Here is a 21,200-nt window from a genome sequence, read left to right on the forward strand (position 1 = left end):
ATATTCCGTTCAAAACTGGAAAGAAGCTTTCTGAGAAACTGCTCTGTGTTCTGTTAATTCATCTCACAGAGTTACATCTTTCCCTTCAAGAAGCCTTTCCCTAAGGCTGTTCTTGTGGAACTGGCAAAGGGATATTTGGAAGCCCATGGAGGGCTATGGTGAAAAAGGAAATATCTTCCGTTCAAAACTGGAAAGAAGCTTTCTGAGAAACTGCTCTGTGTTATGTTAATTCATCTCACAGAGTTACATCTTTCCCTTCAAGAAGCCTTTCGCTAAGGCTGTTCTTGTGGAATTGGAAAAGGGATATTTGGAAGCCCATAGAGGGCTATGGTGAAAAAGGAAATATCTTCCGTTCAAAACTGGAAAGAAGGTTTCTGAGAAACTGCTCTGTGTTCTGTTAAATCATCTCACAGAGTTACATCTTCCCCATCAAGAAGCGTTTCGCTAAGACTGTTCTTCTGGAATTGGCAAAGGGATATTTGGAAGCCCATAGAGGGCTATGGTGAAAAAGGAAATATCTTCCGTTCAAAACTGGAAAGAAGCTTTCTGAGAAACTGCTCTGTGTTCTGTTAATTCATCTCACAGAGTTACATCTTTCCCTTCAAGAAGACTTTCGCTAAGGCTGTTCTTTTGGAATTGGAAAGGGATATCTGGACGCCCATAGAGGGCTACGGTGAAAAAGGAAATATCTTCCGTTCAAAACTGGAAAGAAGCTTTCTGAGAAACTGCTCTGTGTTATGTTAATTCATCTCACAGAGTTACATCTTTCCCTTCAAGAAGCCTTTCGCTAAGGCTGTTCTTGTGGAATTGGCAAAGGGATATTTGGAAGCCCATAGAGGGCTATGGTGAAAAAGGACATATCTTCCGTTCAAAACTGGAAAGAAGCTTTCTTGGAAACTGCTCTGTGTTCTGTTAATTCATCTCACAGAGTTACATCTTTCCCTTCAAGAAGCCTTACGCTAAGGCTGTTCTTGTGTGATTCGCAAGGGGATCATTGGACGCCCATAGAGGGTTATGGTGAAAAGGGAAATATCTTCAGTTCAAAACTGGAAAGAAGCTTTCTGAGAAACTGCTCTGTGTTCTGTTAAATCATCTCACAGAGTTACATCTTCCCCATCAAGAAGCGTTTCGCTAAGACTGTTCTTCTGGGATTGGCAAAGGGATATTTGGAAGCCCATAGAGGGCTATGTTGAAAAAGGAAATATCTTCCGTTAAAAAGTGGAAAGAAGCTTTCTGAGAAACTGCTCTGTATTCTGTTAATTCATCTCACAGAGTTACATCTTAACCTTCAAGAATCCTTTCGCTAAAGCTGTTCTTGTGGAATTGGCAAAGGGATATTTGGAAGCCCATATAGGGCTAGGGTGAAAAAGGAAATATCTTCCGTTCAAAACTGGAAAGAAGCTTTCTGAGAAACTGCTCTGTGTTCTGTTAATTCATCTCACAGAGTTACATCTTTCCCTTCAAGAAGCCTTTCGCTGAGGCTGTTCTTGTGGAATTCGCCAAGTGATATTTGGAAGCCCATAGAGGGTTTGGAGAAAAAGGAAATATCTTCCGTTCAAAACTGGAAAGAAGCTTTCTGAGAAACTGCTCTGTGTTCGGTTAATTCATCTCACAGAGTTACATCTTCCCCTAAAAGAAGCCTTTCGCTAAGGTTGTTGTTGTGGAATTGGCAAAGGGATATTTGGACGCCCATAGAGGGCTATGGTGAAAAAGGAAATATGTTCCGTTCAAAACTGGAAAGAAGCTGTCTGAGAAACTGCTCTGTGTTCTCTTAATTCATCTCAGAGAGTTACATCTTTCCCTTCAAGAAGCCTTTCGCTAAGGCTGTTCTTGTGGAATTGGCAAAGGGATATTTGGAAGCCCATAGAGGGCTATGGTGAAAAAGGAAATATCTTCCGTTCAAAACTGGAAAGAAGCTTTCTGAGAAACTGCTCTGTGTTCTGTTAATTCATCTCACAGAGTTACATCTTTCCCTTCAAGAAGCCTTACGCTAAGGCTGTTCTTGTGTGATTCGCAAGGGGATATTTGGACGCCCATAGAGGGTTACGGTGAAAAGGGAAATATCTTCCGTTCAAAACTGGAAAGAAGCTTTCTGAGAAACTGCTCTGTGTTCTGTTAAATCATCTCACAGAGTTACATCTTCCTCATAAAGAAGCGTTTCGCTAAGACTGTTCTTCTGGAATTGGCAAAGGGATATTTGGAAGCCCATAGAGGGCTATGTTGAAAAAGGAAATATCTTCCGTTAAAAAGTGGAAAGAAGCTTTCTGAGAAACTGCTCTGTGTTGTGTTAATTCATCTCACAGAGTTACATCCTTCCCTTCAAGAAGCCTTTCGCTAAAGCTGTTCTTGTGGAATTGGCAAAGGGATATTTGGAATCCCATAGAGGGATATGGTGAAAAAGGAAATATCTTCCGTTCAAAACTGGAAAGAAGCTTTCTGAGAAACTGCTCTGTGTTCTGCTAATTCATCTCACAGAGTTACATCTTCCCCTTCAAGAAGCCTTTCGCTAAAGCTGTTCTTGTGGAATTGGCAAAGGGATATTTGGAAGCCCATAGAAGGCTAGGGTGAAAAAGGAAATATCTTATGTTCAAAACTGGAAAGAAGCTTTCTGAGAAACTGCTCTGTGTTCTGTTAATTCATCTCACAGAGTTACATCTTTCCCTTCAAGAAGCCTTACGCTAACGCTGTTCTTGTGTGATTCGCAAGGGGATATTTGGACGCCCATAGAGGGTTATGGTGAAAAGGGAAATATCTGCAGTTCAAAACTGGAAAGAAGCTTTCTGAGAAACTGCTCTGTGTTCTGTTAAATCATCTCACAGAGTTACATCTTCCCCATCAAGAAGCGTTTCGCTAAGACTGTTCTTCTGGGATTGGCAAAGGGATATTTGGAAGCCCATAGAGGGCTATGTTGAAAAAGGAAATATCTTCCGTTAAAAAGTGGAAAGAAGCTTTCTGAGAAACTGCTCTGTATTCTGTTAATTCATCTCACAGAGTTACATCTTAACCTTCAAAAATCCTTTCGCTAAAGCTGTTCTTGTGGAATTGGCAAAGGGATATTTGGAAGCCCATATAGGGCTAGGGTGAAAAAGGAAATATCTTCCGTTCAAACCTGGAAAGAAGCTTTCTGAGAAACTGCTCTGTGTTCTGTTAATTCATCTCACAGAGTTACATCTTTCCCTTCAAGAAGCCTTTCGCTGAGGCTGTTCTTGTGGAATTCGCCAAGTGATATTTGGAAGCCCATAGAGGTCTTTGGAGAAAAAGGAAATATCTTCCGTTCAAAACTGGAAAGAAGCTTTCTGAGAAACTGCTCTGTGTTCGGTTAATTCATCTCACAGAGTTACATCTTCCCCTAAAAGAAGCCTTTCGCTAAGGTTGTTGTTGTGGAATTGGCAAAGGGATATTTGGACGCCCATAGAGGGCTATGGTGAAAAAGGAAATATGTTCCGTTCAAAACTGGAAAGAAGCTGTCTGAGAAGCTGCTCTGTGTTCTCTTAATTCATCTCAGAGAGTTACATCTTTCCCTTCAAGAAGCCTTTCGCTAAGGCTGTTCTTGTGGAATTGGCAAAGGGATATTTGGAAGCCCATAGAGGGCTATGGTGAAAAAGGAAATATCTTCCGTTCAAAACTGGAAAGAAGCTTTCTGAGAAACTGCTCTGTGTTCTGTTAATTCATCTCACAGAGTTACATCTTTCCCTTCAAGAAGCCTTTCGCTAAGGCTGTTCTTGTGGAATTCGCAAAGTGATATTTGGAAACCCATAGAGGGCTATGGTGAAAAAGGAAATATATTCCGTTCAAAGCTGGAAAGAAGATTTCTGAGAAACTGCTCTGTGTTCTGTTAATTCATCTCACAGAGTTACATCTTCCTCATCAAAAGCGTTTCGCTAAGGCTGTTCTTGTGGAATTGGCAAAGTGATATTTGGAAGCCCATAGGGGTCTATGGTGAAAAAGGAAATATCTTCCGTTCAAAACTGGAAAGAAGCTTTCTGAGAAACTGCTCTGTGTTCTGTTAATTCATCTCACAGAGTTACATCTTCCCCTTCAAGAAGCCTTTCGCTAAAGCTGTTCTTGTGGAATTGGCAAAGGGATATTTGGAAACCCTTAGAGGGCTAGGGTGAAAAAGGAAATATCTTCCGTTCAAAACTGGAAGGAAGCTTTCTGAGGAACTGCTCTGTGTTCTGTTAATTCTTCTCACACAGTTACATCTTTCCCTTCAAGAAGCCTTACGCTAAGGCTGTTCTTTTGTGATTTGCAAGGGGATATTTGGACGCCCATAGAGGGTTATGGTGAAAAGGGAAATACCTTCCGTTCAAAATTGGAAAGAAGCTTTCTGAGAAACTGCTCTGTGTTCTGTTAAATCATCTCACAGAGTTACATCTTCCCCATCAAGAAGCGTTTCGCTAAGACTGTTCTGGAATTGGCAAAGGGATATTTGGAAGCCCATAGAGGGCTATGTTGAAAAAGGAAATATCTTCCGTTAAAAAGTGGAAAGAAGCTTTCTGAGAAACTGCTCTGTGTTCTGTTAATTCATCTCAGAGAGTTACATCCTTCCCTTCAAGAAGCCTTTCGCTAAAGCTGTTCTTGTGGAATTGGCAAAGGGATATTTTGAAGCCCATAGAGGGCTATGGTGAAAAAGGAAATATCTTCCGTTCAAAACTGGAAAGAAGCTTTCTGTGAAACTGCTCTGTGTTGTGTTAAATCATCTCACAGAGTTACATCTTCCCCATCAAGAAGCGTTTCGCTAAGGCTGTTCTTGTGGAATTGGCAAAGGGATATTTGGAAGCCCCTATGGGGCTATGGTGAAAAAGAAAATATCTTCCGTTCAAAACTGGAAAGAAGCTTTCTGAGAAACTGGTCTGTGTTCTGTTAATTCATCTCACAGAGTTACATCTTTCCCTTCAAGAAGCCTTTCCCTAAGGCTGTTCTTGTGGAACTGGCAAAGGGATATTTGGAAGCCCATGGAGGGCTATGGTGAAAAAGGAAATATCTTCCGTTCAAAACTGGAAAGAAGCTTTCTGAGAAACTGCTCTGTGTTATGTTAATTCATCTCACAGAGTTACATCTTTCCCTTCAAGAAGCCTTTCGCTAAGGCTGTTCTTGTGTAATTGGAAAAGGGATATTTGGAAGCCCATAGAGGGCTATGGTGAAAAAGGAAATATCTTCCGTTCAAAACTGGAAAGAAGGTTGCTGAGAAACTGCTCTGTGTTCTGTTAAATCATCTCACAGAGTTACATCTTCCCCATCAAGAACCGTTTCGCTAAGACTGTTCTTCTGGAATTGGCAAAGGGATATTTGGAAGCCCATAGAGGGCTATGTTGAAAAAGGAAATATCTTCGGTTCAAAACTGGAAAGAAGCTTTCTGAGAAACTGCTCTTTGTTCTGTTAATTCATCTCACAGAGTTACATCTTTCCCTTCAAGAAGACTTTCGCTAAGGCTGTTCTTTTGGAATTGGAAAGGGATATCTGGACGCCCATAGAGGGCTACGGTGAAAAAGGAAATATCTTCCGTTCAAAACTGGAAAGAAGCTTTCTGAGAAACTGCTCTGTGTTATGTTAATTCATCTCACAGAGTTACATCTTTCCCTTCAAGAAGCCTTTCGCTAAGGCTGTTATTGTGGAATTGGCAAAGGGATATTTGGAAGCCCATAGAGGGCTATGGTGAAAAAGGACATATCTTCCGTTCAAAACTGGAAAGAAGCTTTCTTGGAAACTGCTCTGTGTTCTGTTAATTCATCTCACAGAGTTACATCTTTCCCTTCAAGAAGCCTTACGCTAAGGCTGTTCTTGTGTGATTCGCAAGGTGATATTTGGACGCCCATAGAGGGTTATGGTGAAAAGGGAAATATCTTCAGTTCAAAACTGGAAAGAAGCTTTCTGAGAAACTGCTCTGTGTTCTGTTAAATCATCTCACAGAGTTACATCTTCCCCATCAAGAAGCGTTTCGCTAAGACTGTTCTTCTGGGATTGGCAAAGGGATATTTGGAAGCCCATAGAGGGCTATGTTGAAAAAGGAAATATCTTCCGTTAAAAAGTGGAAAGAAGCTTTCTGAGAAACTGCTCTGTATTCTGTTAATTCATCTCACAGAGTTACATCTTAACCTTCAAGAATCCTTTCGCTAAAGCTGTTCTTGTGGAATTGGCAAAGGGATATTTGGAAGCCCATATAGGGCTAGGGTGAAAAAGGATATATCTTCCGTTCAAAACTGGAAAGAAGCTTTCTGAGAAACTGCTCTGTGTTCTGTTAATTCATCTCACAGAGTTACATCTTTCCCTTCAAGAAGCCTTTCGCTGAGGCTGTTCTTGTGGAATTCGCCAAGTGATATTTGGAAGCCCATAGAGGGCTTTGGAGAAAAAGGAAATATCTTCCGTTCAAAACTGGAAAGAAGCTTTCTGAGAAAATGCTCTGTGTTCGGTTAATTCATCTCACAGAGTTACATCTTCCCCTAAAAGAAGCCTTTCGCTAAGGTTGTTGTTGTGGAATTGGCAAAGGGATATTTGGACGCCCATAGAGGGCTATGGTGAAAAAGGAAATATGTTCCGTTCAAAACTGGAAAGAAGCTGTCTGAGAAACTGCTCTGTGTTCTCTTAATTCATCTCAGAGAGTTACATCTTTCCCTTCAAGAAGCCTTTCGCTAAGGCTGTGCTTGTGGAATTGGCAAAGGGATATTTGGAAGCCCATAGAGGGCTATGGTGAAAAAGGAAATATCTTCCGTTCAAACCTGGAAAGAAGCTTTCTGAGAAACTGCTCTGTGTTCTGTTAATTCATCTCACAGAGTTACATCTTTCCCTTCAAGAAGCCTTACGCTAAGGCTGTTCTTGTGTGATTCGCAAGGGGATATTTGGACGCCCATAGAGGGTTACGGTGAAAAGGGAAATATCTTCCGTTCAAAACTGGAAAGAAGCTTTCTTAGAAACTGCTCTGTGTTCTGTTAAATCATCTCACAGAGTTACATCTTCCTCATAAAGAAGCGTTTCGCTAAGACTGTTCTTCTGGAATTGGCAAAGGGATATTTGGAAGCCCATAGAGGGCTATGTTGAAAAAGGAAATATCTTCCGTTAAAAAGTGGAAAGAAGCTTTCTGAGAAACTGCTCTGTATTCTGTTAATTCATCTCACAGAGTTACATCTTAACCTTCAAGAATCCTTTCGCTAAAGCTGTTCTTGTGGAATTGGCAAAGGGATATTTGGAAGCCCATAGAGGGCTAGGGTGAAAAAGGAAATATCTTCCGTTCAAAACTATAAAGAAGCTTTCTGAGAAACTGCTCTGTGTTCTGTTAATTCATCTCACAGAGTTACATCTTTCCCTTCAAGAAGCCTTTCGCTGAGGCTGTTCTTGTGGAATTCGCCAAGTGATATTTGGAAGCCCATAGAGGGCTTTGGAGAAAAAGGAAATATCTTCCGTTCAAAACTGGAAAGAAGCTTTCTGAGAAACTGCTCTGTGTTCGGTTAATTCATCTCACAGAGTTACATCTTCCCCTAAAAGAAGCCTTTCGCTAAGGCTGTTGTTGTGGTATTGGCAAAGGGATATTTGGACGCCCATAGAGGGCTATGGTGAAAAAGGAAATATGTTCCGTTCAAAACTGGAAAGAAGCTGTCTGAGAAACTGCTCTGTGTTCTCTTAATTCATCTCAGAGAGTTACATCTTTCCCTTCAGGAAGCCTTTCGCTAAGGCTGTTCTTGTGGAATTGGCAAAGGGATATTTGGAAGCTCATAGAGGGCTATGGTGAAAAAGGAAATATCTTCCGTTCAAAACTGGAAAGAAGCTTTCTGAGAAACTGCTCTGTGTTCTGTTAATTCATCTCACGGAGTTACATCTTTCCCTTCAAGAATCCTGTCCCTAAGGCTGTTCTTGTGGAATTTTCAAAGGGATATTTGGAAGCCCTTAGAGGGCTATGGTGAAAAAGGAAATATCTTCCGTTCAAAACTGGAAAGAAGCTTTCTGAGAAACTGCTCTGTGTTCTGTTAATTCATCTCACAGAGTTACATCTTTCCCTTCAAGAAGCCTTTCGCTAAGGCTGTTCTTGTGGAATTCGCAAAGTGATATTTGGAAACCCATAGAGGGTTATGGTAAAAAAGGAAATATATTCCGTTCAAAGCTGGAAAGAAGATTTCTGAGAAACTGCTCTGTGTTCTGTTAATTCATCTCACAGAGTCATATCTTCCCCATCAAAAGCGTTTCGCTAAGGCTGTTCTTGTGGAATTGGCAAAGTGATATTTGGAAGCCCATAGGGGTCTATGGTGAAAAAGGAAATATCTTCCGTTCAAAACTGGAAAGAAGCTTTCTGAGAAACTGCTCTGTGTTCTGTTAATTCATCTCAAAGAGTTACATCTTCCCCTTCAAGAAGCCTTTCGCTAAAGCTGTTCTTGTGGAATTGGCAAAGGGATATTTGGAAGCCCTTAGAGGGCTAGGGTGAAAAAGGAAATATCTTCCGTTCAAAACTGGAAGGAAGCTTTCTGAGGAACTGCTCTGTGTTCTGTTAATTCTTCTCACAGAGTTACATCTTTCCCTTCAAGAAGCCTTACGCTAAGGCTGTTCTTGTGTGATTTGCAAGGGGATATTTGGACGCCCATAGAGGGTTATGGTGAAAAGGGAAATACCTTCCGTTCAAAACTGGAAAGAAGCTTTCTGAGAAACTGCTCTGTGTTCTGTTAAATCATCTCACAGAGTTACATCTTCCCCATCAAGAAGCGTTTCGCTAAGACTGTTCTGGAATTGGCAAAGGGATATTTGGAAGCCCATAGAGGGCTATGTTGAAAAAGGAAATATCTTCCGTTAAAAAGTGGAAAGAAGCTTTCTGAGAAACTGCTCTGTGTTCTGTTAATTCATCTCAGAGAGTTACATCCTTCCCTTCAAGAAGCCTTTCGCTAAAGCTGTTCTTGTGGAATTGGCAAAGGGATATTTGGAAGCCCATAGAGGGCTATGGTGAAAAAGGAAATATCTTCCGTTCAAAACTGGAAAGAAGCTTTCTGTGAAACTGCTCTGTGTTCTGTTAATTCATCTCACAGAGTTACATCTTTCCCTTCAAGAAGCCTTTTGCTAAGGCTGTTCTTGTGGAATTCGCAAAGTGATATTTGGAAACCCATAGAGGGCTATGGTGAAAAAGGAAATATCTTCAGTTCAAACCAGGAAAGAAGCTTTCTGAGAAACTGCTGTGTGTTCTATTAATTCATCTCACAGAGTTACATCTTCCCCATCAAAAGCGTTTCGCTAAATCTGTTCTTGTGGAATTGGCAAAGGGATATTTGGAAGCCCATAGGGGGCTATGGTGAAAAAGGAAATATCTTCCGTTCAAAACTGGAAAGAAGCTTTCTGAGAAACTGCTGTGTGTTCTATTAATTCATCTCACAGAGTTACATCTTCCCCATCAAAAGCGTTTCGCTAAAGCTGTTCTTGTGGAATTGGCAAAGGGATATTTGGAAGCCCTTAGAGGGCTAGGGTGAAAAAGGAAATATCTTCCGTTCAAAACTGGAAGGAAGCTTTCTGAGGAACTGCTCTGTGTTCTGTTAATTCTTCTCACAGAGTTACATCTTTCCCTTCAAGAAGCCTTTCGCTAAGGCTGTTCTTGTGGAATTCGCAAAGTGATATTTGGAAACCCATAGAGGGCTATGGTGAAAAAGGAAATATATTCCGTTCAAAGCTGGAAAGAAGATTTCTGAGAAACTGCTCTGTGTTCTGTTAATTCATCTCACAGAGTTACATCTTCCCCATCAAAAGCGTTTCGCTAAGGCTGTTCTTGTGGAATTGGCAAAGTGATATTTGGAAGCCCATAGGGGTCTATGGTGAAAAAGGAAATATCTTCCGTTCAAAACTGGAAAGAAGCTTTCTGAGAAACTGCTCTGTGTTCTGTTAATTCATCTCACAGAGTTACATCTTCCCCTTCAAGAAGCCTTTCGCTAAAGCTGTTCTTGTGGAATTGGCAAAGGGATATTTGGAAGCCCTTAGAGGGCTAGGGTGAAAAAGGAAATATCTACCGTTCAAAACTGGAAGGAAGCTTTCTGAGGAACTGCTCTGTGTTCTGTTAATTCTTCTCACAGAGTTACATCTTTCCCTTCAAGAAGCCTTACGCTAAGGCTGTTCTTGTGTGATTTGCAAGGGGATATTTGGACGCCCATAGAGGGTTATGGTGAAAAGGGAAATACCTTCCGTTCAAAACTGGAAAGAAGCTTTCTGAGAAACTGCTCTGTGTTCTGTTAAATCATCTCACAGAGTTACATCTTCCCCATCAAGAAGCGTTTCGCTAAGACTGTTCTGGAATTGGCAAAGGGATATTTGGAAGCCCATAGAGGGCTATGTTGAAAAAGGAAATATCTTCCGTTAAAAAGTGGAAAGAAGCTTTCTGAGAAACTGCTCTGTGTTCTGTTAATTCATCTCAGAGAGTTACATCCTTCCCTTCAAGAAGTCTTTCGCTAAGGCTGTTCTTGTGGAATTGGCAAAGTGATATTTGGAAGCCCATAGGGGTCTATGGTGAAAAAGGAAATATCTTCCGTTCAAAACTGGAAAGAAGCTTTCTGAGAAACTGCTCTGTGTTCTGTTAATTCATCTCACAGAGTTACATCTTTCCCTTCAAGAAGCCTTTCCCTAAGGCTGTTCTTGTGGAACTGGCAAAGGGATATTTGGAAGCCCATGGAGGGCTATGGTGAAAAAGGAAATATCTTCCGTTCAAAACTGGAAAGAAGCTTTCTGAGAAACTGCTCTGTGTTATGTTAATTCATCTCAGAGAGTTACATCTTTCCCTTCAAGAAGCCTTTCGCTAAGGCTGTTCTTGTGGAATTGGCAAAGGGATATTTGGAAGCCCATAGAGGGCTATGGTGAAAAAGGAAATATCTTCCGTTCAAACCTGGAAAGAAGCTTTCTGAGAAACTGCTCTGTGTTCTGTTAATTCATCTCACAGAGTTACATCTTTCCCTTCAAGAAGACTTTCGCTAAGGCTGTTCTTTTGGAATTGGAAAGGGATATCTGGACGCCCATAGAGGGCTACGGTGAAAAAGGAAATATCTTCCGTTCAAAACTGGAAAGAAGCTTTCTGAGAAACTGCTCTGTGTTATGTTAATTCATCTCACAGAGTTACATCTTTCCCTTCAAGAAGCCTTTCGCTAAGGCTGTTCTTGTGGAATTGGCAAAGGGATATTTGGAAGCCCATAGAGGGCTATGTTGAAAAAGGAAATATCTTCCGTTAAAAAGTGGAAAGAAGCTTTCTGAGAAACTGCTCTGTGTTCTGTTAATTCATCTCAGAGAGTTACATCCTTCCCTTCAAGAAGCCTTTCGCTAAAGCTGTTCTTGTGGAATTGGCAAAGGGATATTTGGAAGCCCATAGAGGGCTATGGTGAAAAAGGAAATATCTTCCGTTCAAAACTGGAAAGAAGCTTTCTGTGAAACTGCTCTGTGTTCTGTTAAATCATCTCACAGAGTTACATCTTCTCCATGAAGAAGCGTTTCGCTAAGGCTGTTCTTGTGGAATTGGCAAAGGGATATTTGGAAGCCCCTATGGGGCTATGGTGAAAAAGAAAATATCTTCCGTTCAAAACTGGAAAGAAGCTTTCTGAGAAACTGGTCTGTGTTCTGTTAATTCATCTCACAGAGTTACATCTTTTCCTTCAAGAAGCCTTTCCCTAAGGCTGTTCTTGTGGAACTGGCAATGGGATATTTGGAAGCCCATGGAGGGCTATGGTGAAAAAGGAAATATCTTCCGTTCAAAACTGGAAAGAAGCTTTCTGAGAAATTGCTATGTGTTCTGTTAATTCATCTCACAGAGTTACATCTTTCCCTTCAAGAAGCCTTTGCTAAGGCTGTTCTTGTGGAATTCGCAAAGTGATATTTGGAAACCCATAGAGGGCTATGGTGAAAAAGGAAATATCTTCAGTTCAAACCAGGAAAGAAGCTTTCTGAGAAACTGCTGTGTGTTCTATTAATTCATCTCACAGAGTTACATCTTCCCCATCAAAAGCGTTTCGCTAAATCTGTTCTTGTGGAATTGGCAAAGGGATATTTGGAAGCCCATAGGGGGCTATGGTGTAAAAGGAAATATCTTCCGTTCAAAACTGGAAAGAAGCTTTCTGAGAAACTGCTCTGTGTTCTGCTAATTCATCTCACAGAGTTACATCTTCCCCTTCAAGAAGCCTTTCGCTAAAGCTGTTCTTGTGGAATTGGCAAAGGGATATTTGGAAGCCCATAGAAGGCTAGGGTGAAAAAGGAAATATCTTCCGTTCAAAAATGGAAAGAAGCTTTCTGAGAAACTGCTCTGTGTTCTGTTAATTCATATCACAGAGTTGCATCTTTCCCTTCAAGAAGCCTTACGCTAAGGCTGTTCTTGTGTGATTCGCAAGGGGATATTTGGACGCCCATAGAGGGTTATGGTGAAAAGGGAAATATCTTCAGTTCAAAACTGGAAAGAAGCTTTCTGAGAAACTGCTCTGTGTTCTGTTAAATCATCTCACAGTGTTACATCTTCCCCATCAAGAAGCGTTTCGCTAAGACTGTTCTTCTGGAATTGGCAAAGGGATATTTGGAAGCCCATAGAGGGCTATGTTGAAAAAGGAAATATCTTCCGTTAAAAAGTGGAAAGAAGCTTTCTGAGAAACTGCTCTGTGTTCTGTTAATTCATCTCACAGAGTTACATCCTTCCCTTCAAGAAGCCTTTCGCTAAAGCTGTTCTTGTGGAATTGGCAAAGGGATATTTGGAAGACCCTAGGGGGCTATGGTGAAAAAGAAAATATCTTCCGTTCAAAAGTGGAAAGAAGCTTTCTGAGAAACTGGTCTGTGTTCTGTTAATTCATCTCACAGAGTTACATCTTTCCCTTCAGGAAGCCTTTCCCTAAGGCTGTTCTTCTGGAATTCGCAAATGGTTATTTGGAAGCCCATGGAGGGCTATGGTGAAAAAGGAAATATCTTCCGTTCAAAACTGGAAAGAAGCTTTCTGAGATATTGCTATGTGTTCTGTTAATTCATCTCACAGAGTTACATCTTTCCCTTCAAGAAGCCTTTCTCTAAGGCTGTTCTTGTGGAATTCGCAAGGGGATATTTGGACGCCCATAGAGGGTTATGTTGAAAAGGGAAATATCTTCAGTTCAAAACTGGAAAGAAGCTTTCTGAGAAACTGCTCTGTGTTCTGTTAAATCATCTCACAGAGTTACATCTTCCCCATCAAGAAGCGTTTCGCTAAGACTGTTCTTCTGGGATTGGCAAAGGGATATTTGGAAGCCCATAGAGGGCTATGTTGAAAAAGGAAATATCTTCCGTTAAAAAGTGGAAAGAAGCTTTCTGAGAAACTGCTCTGTATTCTGTTAATTCATCTCACAGAGTTACATCTTAACCTTCAAGAATCCTTTCGCTAAAGCTGTTCTTGTGGAATTGGCAAAGGGATATTTGGAAGCCCATATAGGGCTAGGGTGAAAAAGGATATATCTTCCGTTCAAAACTGGAAAGAAGCTTTCTGAGAAACTGCTCTGTGTTCTGTTAATTCATCTCACAGAGTTACATCTTTCCCTTCAAGAAGCCTTTCGCTGAGGCTGTTCTTGTGGAATTCGCCAAGTGATATTTGGAAGCCCATAGAGGGCTTTGGAGAAAAAGGAAATATCTTCCGTTCAAAACTGGAAAGAAGCTTTCTGAGAAAATGCTCTGTGTTCGGTTAATTCATCTCACAGAGTTACATCTTCCCCTAAAAGAAGCCTTTCGCTAAGGTTGTTGTTGTGGAATTGGCAAAGGGATATTTGGACGCCCATAGAGGGCTATGGTGAAAAAGGAAATATGTTCCGTTCAAAACTGGAAAGAAGCTGTCTGAGAAACTGCTCTGTGTTCTCTTAATTCATCTCAGAGAGTTACATCTTTCCCTTCAAGAAGCCTTTCGCTAAGGCTGTTCTTGTGGAATTGGCAAAGGGATATTTGGAAGCCCATAGAGGGCTATGGTGAAAAAGGAAATATCTTCCGTTCAAAACTGGAAAGAAGCTTTCTGAGAAACTGCTCTGTGTTCTGTTAATTCATCTCACAGAGTTACATCTTTCCCTTCAAGAAGCCTTACGCTAAGGCTGTTCTTGTGTGATTCGCAAGGGGATATTTGGACGCCCATAGAGGGTTACGGTGAAAAGGGAAATATCTTCCGTTCAAAACTGGAAAGAAGCTTTCTGAGAAACTGCTCTGTGTTCTGTTAAATCATCTCACAGAGTTACATCTTCCTCATAAAGAAGCGTTTCGCTAAGACTGTTCTTCTGGAATTGGCAAAGGGATATTTGGAAGCCCATAGAGGGCTATGTTGAAAAAGGAAATATCTTTCGTTAAAAAGTGGAAAGAAGCTTTCTGAGAAACTGCTCTGTATTCTGTTAATTCATCTCACAGAGTTACATCTTAACCTTCAAGAATCCTTTCGCTAAAGCTGTTCTTGTGGAATTGGCAAAGGGATATTTGGAAGCCCATAGAGGGCTAGGGTGAAAAAGGAAATATCTTCCGTTCAAAACTATAAAGAAGCTTTCTGAGAAACTGCTCTGTGTTCTGTTAATTCATCTCACAGAGTTACATCTTTCCCTTCAAGAAGCCTTTCGCTGAGGCTGTTCTTGTGGAATTCGCCAAGTGATATTTGGAAGCCCATAGAGGGCTTTGGAGAAAAAGGAAATATCTTCCGTTCAAAACTGGAAAGAAGCTTTCTGAGAAACTGCTCTGTGTTCGGTTATTTCATCTCACAGAGTTACATCTTCCCCTAAAAGAAGCCTTTCGCTAAGGCTGTTGTTGTGGTATTGGCAAAGGGATATTTGGACGCCCATAGAGGGCTATGGTGAAAAAGGAAATATCTTCCGTTCAAAACTGGAAAGAAGCTTTCTGTGAAACTGCTCTGTGTTCTGTTAAATCATCTCACAGAGTTACATCTTCCCCATGAAGAAGCGTTTCGCTAAGGCTGTTCTTGTGGAATTGGCAAAGGGATATTTGGAAGCCCCTATGGGGCTATGGTGAAAAAGAAAATATCTTCCGTTCAAAACTGGAAAGAAGCTTTCTGAGAAACTGGTCTGTGTTCTGTTAATTCATCTCACAGAGTTACATCTTTTCCTTCAAGAAGCCTTTCCCTAAGGCTGTTCTTGTGGAACTGGCAATGGGATATTTGGAAGCCCATGGAGGGCTATGGTGAAAAAGGAAATATCTTCCGTTCAAAACTGGAAAGAAGCTTTCTGAGAAATTGCTATGTGTTCTGTTAATTCATCTCACAGAGTTACATCTTTCCCTTCAAGAAGCCTTTGCTAAGGCTGTTCTTGTGGAATTCGCAAAGTGATATTTGGAAACCCATAGAGGGCTATGGTGAAAAAGGAAATATCTTCAGTTCAAACCAGGAAAGAAGCTTTCTGAGAAACTGCTGTGTGTTCTATTAATTCATCTCACAGAGTTACATCTTCCCCATCAAAAGCGTTTCGCTAAATCTGTTCTTGTGGAATTGGCAAAGGGATATTTGGAAGCCCATAGGGGGCTATGGTGTAAAAGGAAATATCTTCCGTTCAAAACTGGAAAGAAGCTTTCTGAGAAACTGCTCTGTGTTCTGCTAATTCATCTCACAGAGTTACATCTTCCCCTTCAAGAAGCCTTTCGCTAAAGCTGTTCTTGTGGAATTGGCAAAGGGATATTTGGAAGCCCATAGAAGGCTAGGGTGAAAAAGGAAATATCTTCCGTTCAAAAATGGAAAGAAGCTTTCTGAGAAACTGCTCTGTGTTCTGTTAATTCATATCACAGAGTTGCATCTTTCCCTTCAAGAAGCCTTACGCTAAGGCTGTTCTTGTGTGATTCGCAAGGGGATATTTGGACGCCCATAGAGGGTTATGGTGAAAAGGGAAATATCTTCAGTTCAAAACTGGAAAGAAGCTTTCTGAGAAACTGCTCTGTGTTCTGTTAAATCATCTCACAGTGTTACATCTTCCCCATCAAGAAGCGTTTCGCTAAGACTGTTCTTCTGGAATTGGCAAAGGGATATTTGGAAGCCCATAGAGGGCTATGTTGAAAAAGGAAATATCTTCCGTTAAAAAGTGGAAAGAAGCTTTCTGAGAAACTGCTCTGTGTTCTGTTAATTCATCTCACAGAGTTACATCCTTCCCTTCAAGAAGCCTTTCGCTAAAGCTGTTCTTGTGGAATTGGCAAAGGGATATTTGGAAGACCCTAGGGGGCTATGGTGAAAAAGAAAATATCTTCCGTTCAAAAGTGGAAAGAAGCTTTCTGAGAAACTGGTCTGTGTTCTGTTAATTCATCTCACAGAGTTACATCTTTCCCTTCAGGAAGCCTTTCCCTAAGGCTGTTCTTCTGGAATTCGCAAATGGTTATTTGGAAGCCCATGGAGGGCTATGGTGAAAAAGGAAATATCTTCCGTTCAAAACTGGAAAGAAGCTTTCTGAGATATTGCTATGTGTTCTGTTAATTCATCTCACAGAGTTACATCTTTCCCTTCAAGAAGCCTTTCTCTAAGGCTGTTCTTGTGGAATTCGCAAGGGGATATTTGGACGCCCATAGAGGGTTATGTTGAAAAGGGAAATATCTTCAGTTCAAAACTGGAAAGAAGCTTTCTGAGAAACTGCTCTGTGTTCTGTTAAATCATCTCACAGAGTTACATCTTCCCCATCAAGAAGCGTTTCGCTAAGACTGTTCTTCTGGGATTGGCAAAGGGATATTTGGAAGCCCATAGAGGGCTATGTTGAAAAAGGAAATATCTTCCGTTAAAAAGTGGAAAGAAGCTTTCTGAGAAACTGCTCTGTATTCTGTTAATTCATCTCACAGAGTTACATCTTAACCTTCAAGAATCCTTTCGCTAAAGCTGTTCTTGTGGAATTGGCAAAGGGATATTTGGAAGCCCATATAGGGCTAGGGTGAAAAAGGATATATCTTCCGTTCAAAACTGGAAAGAAGCTTTCTGAGAAACTGCTCTGTGTTCTGTTAATTCATCTCACAGAGTTACATCTTTCCCTTCAAGAAGCCTTTCGCTGAGGCTGTTCTTGTGGAATTCGCCAAGTGATATTTGGAAGCCCATAGAGGGCTTTGGAGAAAAAGGAAATATCTTCCGTTCAAAACTGGAAAGAAGCTTTCTGAGAAAATGCTCTGTGTTCGGTTAATTCATCTCACAGAGTTACATCTTCCCCTAAAAGAAGCCTTTCGCTAAGGTTGTTGTTGTGGAATTGGCAAAGGGATATTTGGACGCCCATAGAGGGCTATGGTGAAAAAGGAAATATGTTCCGTTCAAAACTGGAAAGAAGCTGTCTGAGAAACTGCTCTGTGTTCTCTTAATTCATCTCAGAGAGTTACATCTTTCCCTTCAAGAAGCCTTTCGCTAAGGCTGTTCTTGTGGAATTGGCAAAGGGATATTTGGAAGCCCATAGAGGGCTATGGTGAAAAAGGAAATATCTTCCGTTCAAAACTGGAAAGAAGCTTTCTGAGAAACTGCTCTGTGTTCTGTTAATTCATCTCACAGAGTTACATCTTTCCCTTCAAGAAGCCTTACGCTAAGGCTGTTCTTGTGTGATTCGCAAGGGGATATTTGGACGCCCATAGAGGGTTACGGTGAAAAGGGAAATATCTTCCGTTCAAAACTGGAAAGAAGCTTTCTGAGAAACTGCTCTGTGTTCTGTTAAATCATCTCACAGAGTTACATCTTCCTCATAAAGAAGCGTTTCGCTAAGACTGTTCTTCTGGAATTGGCAAAGGGATATTTGGAAGCCCATAGAGGGCTATGTTGAAAAAGGAAATATCTTCCGTTAAAAAGTGGAAAGAAGCTTTCTGAGAAACTGCTCTGTATTCTGTTAATTCATCTCACAGAGTTACATCTTAACCTTCAAGAATCCTTTCGCTAAAGCTGTTCTTGTGGAATTGGCAAAGGGATATTTGGAAGCCCATAGAGGGCTAGGGTGAAAAAGGAAATATCTTCCGTTCAAAACTATAAAGAAGCTTTCTGAGAAACTGCTCTGTGTTCTGTTAATTCATCTCACAGAGTTACATCTTTCCCTTCAAGAAGCCTTTCGCTGAGGCTGTTCTTGTGGAATTCGCCAAGTGATATTTGGAAGCCCATAGAGGGCTTTGGAGAAAAAGGAAATATCTTCCGTTCAAAACTGGAAAGAAGCTTTCTGAGAAACTGCTCTGTGTTCGGTTAATTCATCTCACAGAGTTACATCTTCCCCTAAAAGAAGCCTTTCGCTAAGGCTGTTGTTGTGGTATTGGCAAAGGGATATTTGGACGCCCATAGAGGGCTATGGTGAAAAAGGAAATATGTTCCGTTCAAAACTGGAAAGAAGCTGTCTGAGAAACTGCTCTGTGTTCTCTTAATTCATCTCAGAGAGTTACATCTTTCCCTTCAGGAAGCCTTTCGCTAAGGCTGTTCTTGTGGAATTGGCAAAGGGATATTTGGAAGCTCATAGAGGGCTATGGTGAAAAAGGAAATATCTTCCGTTCAAAACTGGAAAGAAGCTTTCTGAGAAACTGCTCTGTGTTCTGTTAATTCATCTCACAGAGTTACATCTTTCCCTTCAAGAAGCCTTTCGCTAATGCTGTTCTTGTGGAATTCGCAAAGTGATATTTGGAAACCCATAGAGGGCTATGGTGAAAAAGGAAATATATTCCGTTCAAAGCTGGAAAGAAGATTTCTGAGAAACTGCTCTGTGTTCTGTTAATTCATCTCACAGAGTTATATCTTCCCCATCAAAAGCGTTTCGCTAAGGCTGTTCTTGTGGAATTGGCAAAGTGATATTTGGAAGCTCATAGGGGTCTATGGTGAAAAAGGAAATATCTTCCGTTCAAAACTGGAAAGAAGCTTTCTGAGAAACTGCTCTGTGTTCTGTTAATTCATCTCACAGAGTTATATCTTCCCCTTCAAGAAGCCTTTCGCTAAAGCTGTTCTTGTGGAATTGGCAAAGGGATATTTGGAAGCCCTTAGAGGGCTAGGGTGAAAAAGGAAATATCTTCCGTTCAAAACTGGAAGGAAGCTTTCTGAGGAACTGCTCTGTGTTCTGTTAATTCTTCTCACAGAGTTACATCTTTCCCTTCAAGAAGCCTTACGCTAAGGCTGTTCTTGTGTGATTTGCAAGGGGATATTTGGACGCCCATAGAGGGTTATGGTGAAAAGGGAAATACCTTCCGTTCAAAACTGGAAAGAAGCTTTCTGAGAAACTGCTCTGTGTTCTGTTAAATCATCTCACAGAGTTACATCTTCCCCATCAAGAAGCGTTTCGCTAAGACTGTTCTGGAATTGGCAAAGGGATATTTGGAAGCCCATAGAGGGCTATGTTGAAAAAGGAAATATCTTTCGTTAAAAAGTGGAAAGAAGCTTTCTGAGAAACTGCTCTGTGTTCTGTTAATTCATCTCAGAGAGTTACATCCTTCCCTTCAAGAAGTCTTTCGCTAAGGCTGTTCTTGTGGAATTGGCAAAGGGATATTTGGAAGCCCATAGAGGGCTATGGTGAAAAAGGAAATATCTTCCGTTCAAAACTGGAAAGAAGCTTTCTGTGAAACTGCTCTGTATTCTGTTAAATCATCTCACAGAGTTACATCTTCCCCATGAAGAAGCGTTTCGCTAAGGCTGTTCTTGTGGAATTGGCAAAGGGATATTTGGAAGCCCCTATGGGGCTATGGTGAAAAAGAAAATATCTTCCGTTCAAAACTGGAAAGAAGCTTTCTGAGAAACTGGTCTGTGTTCTGTTAATTCATCTCACAGAGTTACATCTTTTCCTTCAAGAAGCCTTTCCCTAAGGCTGTTCTTGTGGAACTGGCAATGGGATATTTGGAAGCCCATGGAGGGCTATGGTGAAAAAGGAAATATCTTCCGTTCAAAACTGGAAAGAAGCTTTCTGAGAAATTGCTATGTGTTCTGTTAATTCATCTCACAGAGTTACATCTTTCCCTTCAAGAAGCCTTTTGCTAAGGCTGTTCTTGTGGAATTCGCAAAGTGATATTTGGAAACCCATAGAGGGCTATGGTGAAAAAGGAAATATCTTCAGTTCAAACCAGGAAAGAAGCTTTCTGAGAAACTGCTGTGTGTTCTATTAATTCATCTCACAGAGTTACATCTTCCCCATCAAAAGCGTTTCGCTAAATCTGTTCTTGTGGAATTGGCAAAGGGATATTTGGAAGCCCATAGGGGGCTATGGTGAAAAAGGAAATATCTTCCGTTCAAAACTGGAAAGAAGCTTTCTGAGAAACTGCTCTGTGTTCTGCTAATTCATCTCACAGAGTTACATCTTCCCCTTCAAGAAGCCTTTCGCTAAAGCTGTTCTTGTGGAATTGGCAAAGGGATATTTGGAAGCCCATAGAAGGCTAGGGTGAAAAAGGAAATATCTTCCGTTCAAAACTGGAAAGAAGCTTTCTGAGAAACTGCTCTGTGTTCTGTTAATTCATATCACAGAGTTGCATCTTTCCCTTCAAGAAGCCTTACGCTAAGGCTGTTCTTGTGTGATTCGCAAGGGGATATTTGGACGCCCATAGAGGGCTATGGTGAAAAAGGAAATATCTTTCGTTCAAAACTGGAAAGAAGCTTTCTGTGAAACTCCTCTGTGTTCTGTTAAATCATCTCACAGAGTTACATCTTTCCCATCAAGAAGCGTTTCACTAAGGCTGTTCTTGTGGAATTGGCAAAGGGATATTTGGAAGTCCATAGGGGGCTATGGTGAAAAAGGAAATATCTTCCGTTCAAAACTGGAAAGAAGCTTTCTGAGAAACTGCTCTGTGTTCTGTTAATTCATCTCACAGAGTTACATCTTTCCCTTCAAGAAGCCTTTCCCTAAGGCTGTTCTTGTGGAACTGGCAAAGGGATAATTGGAAGCCCATGGAGGGCTATGGTGAAAAAGGAAATATCTTCCGTTCAAAACTGGAAAGAAGCTTTCTGAGAAATTGCTACGTGTTCTGTTAATTCATCTCACAGAGTTACATCTTTCCCTTCAAGAAGCCTTTCGCTAAGACTGTTCTTGTGGAATTCGCAAAGTGATATTTGGGAACCCATAGAGGGCTATGGTGAAAAAGGAAATATCTTCCGTTCAAACCAGGAAAGAAGCTTTCTGAGAAACTGCTCTGTGTTCTATTAATTCATCTCACAGAGTTACATCTTCCCCATCAAAACCGTTTCGCTAAGGCTGTTCTTGTGGAATTGGCAAGGGGATATTTGGAAGCCCATAGGGGTCTATGGTGAAAAAGAAAATATATTCCGTTCAAAACTGGAAAGAAGCTTTCTGAGAAACTGCTCTGTGTTCTGTTAATTCATCTCACAGAGT

The sequence above is a fragment of the Chlorocebus sabaeus genome, chromosome 8 (assembly GCF_047675955.1).
Source record: "Chlorocebus sabaeus isolate Y175 chromosome 8, mChlSab1.0.hap1, whole genome shotgun sequence".
Taxonomy (NCBI): Eukaryota; Metazoa; Chordata; class Mammalia; order Primates; family Cercopithecidae; genus Chlorocebus; species Chlorocebus sabaeus.